General features: G+C 40.6%; 1 pseudogene; it reads left to right on the plus strand.

Moving 5' to 3' along the window:
- The first annotated feature begins 295 nt into the window (after positions 1–295).
- Positions 296–2,455, plus strand: LOC122690308 (annotated as a pseudogene).
- Positions 2,456–6,091: the final 3,636 nt, after the last annotated feature.

The raw sequence follows: 6,091 nt of genomic DNA on the forward strand, positions 1-6,091 counted from the left end.
TGCATTTTTTACAAGTTGAAGGTTTGTGCTAACTCTGTGTCAAGCAAGTCTTTGGCACCATTTTTCCAGCACTTGCTTGCTTTGTGTTTCTGTATCACATTTTGACACTCTTCATGGTATCTCGAACTTTTTCATCACTGTTATATTGTTATGGTGATCTGTGATCAGTGATCTCCCACGTTACTATTGTAATTGTTTGGGGGGCTCCATGAACCATATCCATATAAAGGGCAGATGTAATTGATAATGTTAAGTGTGTTTTGACTGCTCCACCAACCAGCCACTGGCCCATCGCATGTCTCACTCTTTAAACCAAATGCTAGAAATACTTAAGCTTAGTGAGGGAGGCATGTCAAAAGCTGAGACAGTCAAAAAGCTAGTCCTCTTGAGCCAAACAGTTAGCTAAGGTGTGCATGCAAAGGAAAAGTTATTGACGGGAAATAAAAGTGCTCATCCAGTGAACACACAAATGATCAGACACCAAAACAGCCTTATCGCCAATGTGGAGAAAGTTTTAGTGATCTGGATAGAAGATTAATCCAGAAGATTAATCCAGAATTAACATTCCTGAAGCCAAAGCCTAATCCAGAGAAAGGTCCTAACTCTCTTCAGTTCCATGAAGGCTGAAAGAGGCGAGGAAGCTGCAGAAGAAAAGTTTGAAGCCAGCAGGGGTTGATTTATGAGGTTTAAGAAAAGAAGCCATCTCCATCACATAAAAGTACAAGGTGAAGCAGAAAGTGCTAAGATAACCCATGAAGGCAGCTACACTAAACAACAGATTTTTCAGTGTACACAAAACAGCCTTCTATTGCAAGAAGATGTCATTTAGAACTTTCATGGCTGGAGAGAAGGTGTCAATGCCTGACTTCAAAGCTCTGAAGGACAGGCTGACTCTCCTCTTAGGGGCAAATGCAGTTGAAGCCAAGGCCCATTGGCCATTCTGAAAATCTTAGGCCCCTTCAGAATTATGCTAAATCTACTCTGTCTGTGCAGAGTAGATTTGGAAGAATAAAGCCTGGATGACAGCATATCTGTTTACAACATATTACAACATACCAAATATTTTAAGCCCACTGTTGAGACTTGAAGTGAAAGTCGCTCAGTGGTGTATGACTCTTTGCAACCCCATGGACTATATATGGAATTCTCCAGGCCAGAATACTGGAGTGGGTAGCTGTTCCCTTCTCCAGGGGATCTTCCCAACCCAGGAATTGAACCCAGGTCTCCCACATTGCAGGCGGATTCTTTACCAGCTGAGCCATCGGGAAAGCCCAAAATACTGGAGTGGGCAGCCTATCCCTTCTCCAGAGGATCTTCCCAACCCAGGAATCGAACCAGGGTCTCCTGCATTGCAGGCAGATTCTTTACCAGCTGAGCCTACTCCTCAGAAAACAATTCCTTTCAAAATATTACTGCTCATTGACAATGCACCTGGTCACCCAAAAGCTCTGATTGAGATAGACTATGAGATTAGTGTTGTTTTCATCCTGCTAACACAGCATCCATCCTGCAGCCCATTGATCAAGGAGTCATTTTGACTTTCAAGCCTTGTTCATTGTCATTGTTTAGTGGTCAAGTCATGCCTGACTCTTTGTGACCCCGTGGACTGCAGCACCATAGGCTTCCTTGTCCCTCACCATCTCCCAGAGTTTGCCCAAGTTCATGTCAATTGATTGCATCAGTGATGCCATCCAGCCATCTCATCCTCTGTTGCCCTTTCAAGTCATTATTTAAGAAATACATTTCATACAGCTATAGTGCCATAGATAGTGAGTGATTCCTCTATGGATATGAGAAAATTACATTGAAAACCTTCTGGAAAAGATTCACCATTCTAAATGCTATTAAGTATATTGTGATTCATGGGAGGAGGTCAAAATAAAACATTAACACGAGTTTAGAAGAAGTTGATTCCAACTCTCATGGATGACTTTGAGGGGCTCAAGATTCCAATGGAGGAAGTAACTGCAGATGCTGTAGAAATAGCAAGAGAATTAGCAGTGGAGCTTGAAGATGTGACTGAATTGCTGCAATCTCATGATAAAGCCTTAGTGGATGAGGAGTGGCTTCTTATGGATGAGCAACGCAAGTGGTTTTTTGAGACGGAAACTACTCCTGGTGAAGATACTTTGAAGATGGTTGAAATGACGACAAAGAATTTAGAATATTATATGAACAGTTGACAAAGCAAGGGCAGAGTTTGACAAGATTGACTCAAATTTTGAAAGAATTCTACTGCGGGTAAATGCCATCAAACAGTGTTGCATGTGACAGAGAAATTTGAGAAAAGAAGAGCCAACTGGCATAGCAAAGTTCACTGTTGTCTTATTTTGAGAAATTGTCACAGCCACCCCAACCTTCAGCAAGTACTACCCTGATCCATCAGCAGCCATGAACATCAAGGCAAGACCTTTCACCAGCCACAAGATCATAACTCACTGAAGGCTCAGATGATGGTTAGTACTTTTTAGCAATAAAGCATTTTTAAATTAAGGTTTGTACATCACTTCTTTCAACAATGCTATTGCATACTTAATAGACTATAGTATAGTGGAAAAATAACTTTTATTTGCACTGGGAAAATGAAAAATTCATGTGACTCTATTGCAATATTTGCTTCGTAGCAGCAGTTTGGAACCAAAATCACATTATCTGCAAGGCTTGCCTGTACTTTGGGATATCACATACGAGAGTAATTTGGCAATATCTAGTCAATCTGAATATACACATTCCCTAATGCCCAGTAGTTCCACCTTTAGTCATTTATCTTTGAAAAACTCTTGCACACCCGAAAAAGTAACCTGTTCAAGGTGTTTGGCACAGCATTGTAATAGGAATCAATCTAGGTATTCATCAAAAGAGAAATGAATCATTTGTGTTATAGTCATACTTTGTAATACAAGGCAGCAGATACAATGAATGATCTAGATACACGTATTAACATGGATAAATACAATCATAATGTTAAATGAAAAATGCAAGTTGCAAAATAATATGTATACAGGAAATCATTTATATGAAGTTCAGAAAACAATAATACTGTATCCTATCTTTGAACACAAATATACACAATATACTAACACACGTGGGAAGCATACACACAAACTACAGTCTACAGGGTACCTGTGAGGAGAGCGGGGAGAGCAGTGTAATCAGGGGGCAACAACTCCACCCATAACACTTCTGTTTTTCTTTTTAATTTTTTATTTTGTCTTGGGGTATAGCCAATTAATAAGCAATGTGATAGTTTCAGGTGAACAGTGAAGGGACTTCAGCCATACATATACATGTATCCATTCTCCACCAACACGTTTTTTTTTTTTTTCTTACAAAAGGCAAGGCATTAGCATTTATTCAGTATATTAATCTTTATATTTTTCTGTTTGAAATAGTTTATAATCTAAAAATAAATAAGACAACAGAAAATAACAGGATTCCCAGATGGCGCTAGTGGTAAAGAACCCACCTGCCAACGCTTCTTAAGTAAGAAATGTGGGTTTGATCCCTGGGTTGGGAAGATCCCCTGGAGAAGAGAATGGCTACCCACTCCAGTATTCTTGCCTGGAGAATCCCATGGACAGAGGAGCCTGGCTGGCTACAGTCCATGGGGTCACAAAGAGTCGGACACCATTGAGCAATGTGGCACTCACACACTACCCCCCATCAAAATGCCCACTCCAATGCATTTCTCTTATAAGCAAATTCCTACTAAAGTGTTTATCCATTCAGCAAATGTTTATTGAGTAGGCGTTATATACCCATCATTTGCTTTTAAAAACAAATGATACCCGAATCTAGATGAATGAATCTCTAATATTCGAGTTTCAATTACCAAGACAGACCAGTAGTTAAGATTTAGGAACCAGGAGGAGGAGCCTTCATGGTATCTCTCAAATGATAACCCATATCTGGACAGAAAAGAGAAAGGAGTAAAAGAAAGGCAAAAAGCAAGTTGGGAAGAGTAGGCAGTGAATTTTAAAAGGAATACCTGGGAGCACCTAGAGCTCACAAAGCTGTTACCATGTTTTAGAAGAACCACTTTCTACCTGTGAGTGGTCCCACTTCCTTTCAGATCTATCCCAGTGCTTTAACACTTTAGCAGTTCAAACATAGGTTTTAAACCCAGGCCTATGGTGAGTCTCAGATGCTCTCCACATCAACACCAAAGGAGGAGTCAGAACTACACCACATCAAAAGAAAAACCCTCTGTCAAGTAGTAGTGGATGGTGTAGGTTTTACCGGAGACTTTGTGGTGAGGAAGAGGCCAAGGTTTACATCAAAGAGCAAATGATTCATCAAAATCCTCAATTCCTGGTATGTCATGTTTCTGAAAGGACAAAATCTTAGAAATGGAGAACATATTAGTGGTTGTTAGGGGGTAGGAAGGGTGAACAGGAAGGAGTAGCTGTGGTTATGAAAGGCAGCATGAACAATCATTATAGTGATGGCAATGTTCTTGATATGGTGGTAGACACACAAGCCTGGTGGTGGTTTAGTCACTAAGTTATGTCCGACTCTTTATGACCCCATGGACTATAGCCCACCAGGCTCCTCTGTCCATGGGATTCTCCAGGCAAGCATACTGGAGTGGGTTGCCATTTCCTTCTCCAGGGGATCTTTCCCACCCAGGAATCAAACCTGGGTCTCCTGCACTGTAGGCAGATTCTTTACCAACTAAGCTACACACAAGCCTACACAAGCCTACACATATTCTTTACCACTGAGCCACCTGGAAAACACCTTGTGGTACTGTACTATTGTTTTATAAGATATTGTCTATCATAGGGGGCTTCCCTGGTGGCGCAATGGTAAAGAATCCACCTGCCAATGCAGGAGACACAGGTCTAATCCCTGGGTCAGGAATGCCTCCAGGAGGAGGAAATGGCAACCCACTCCAGTATTCTTGCCTGGGAAATCCCATGGACAGAGGAGCCTGGAGGGCTACAGTCCAAGGGGTTGCAAAGAGTCCGACATGACTAAGCACACACACACACACACATCTATCATAGGGGGAAACTGCATAAGGAGTAAATCAGATCTCTGTATTATTTCTTATGGCATTTGGACTTAGATTATCTTAATAAAAATTCAGTTAAAGAAATATAATTAGTCCTCTTTATTGCTCAGTCCACATTCAATCTTCTTCTCATTTCTTGTCCTATCAATTTAGCTCTATCACACCTCTCAGTTTCAGGCAGTAGTCGAATCGATAAACTTCCAGGTATCTTACTACAACCTTCAAAAATGGATCTCTCCCTAGACTAGAAAGGCATTAGCAAACATTATCGTAAAGAGACCATAGTGAAGTTCCTTAAAGAAACCTGAAATGCCTTAATAAAATTAACAGATTGACCAGAGGTCAATCATCACCTATTGCTAGTAAAAGTTTATAATAGCCAGGACATGGAAGCAACCTAGATGCCCATCAGCAGATGAATGGATAAGGAAGCTGTGGTACATATACACCATGGAATATTACTCAGCCGTTAAAAAGAATTCATTTGAATCAGTTCTAATGAGATGGATGAGACTGGAGCCCATTATACAGAGTGAAGTAAGCCAGAAAGATAAAGAACATTACAGCATACTAACACATATATATGGAATTTAGAAAGATGGTAATGATAACCCTATATGCAAAACAGAAAAAGAGACACAGATGTACAGAACAGACTTTTGGACTCTGTGGGAGAAGGTGAGGGTGGGATGTTTTGAGAGAACAGCATGTATATTACCTATAGTGAAACAGATCACCAGCCCAGGTGGGATGCATGAGACAAGTGCTCGGGCCTGGTGCACTGGGAAGACCCAGAGGAATCGGGTGGAGAGGGAGGTGGGAGGGGGGATCGGGATGGGGAATACATGTAACTCCATAGCTGATTCATGTCAATGTATGACAAAACCCACTGCAATGTTGTGAAGTAATTAGCCTCCAACTAATAAAAATAAATGAAAAAAAAATTAAATTAAAAAAAAAAGAAAGAAACCTGAAATGCCTTGATAAAATTAACAGATTGACCAGAGGTCAATCATCACCTATTGCTAGTAAAAGCAAAAAAAAAAAGGAGAAAAAAGTTAAACAAAAAGCACC

This window comes from Cervus elaphus, chromosome X (genome assembly GCF_910594005.1).
Source record: "Cervus elaphus chromosome X, mCerEla1.1, whole genome shotgun sequence".
In the NCBI taxonomy this organism is placed as follows: domain Eukaryota; kingdom Metazoa; phylum Chordata; class Mammalia; order Artiodactyla; family Cervidae; genus Cervus; species Cervus elaphus.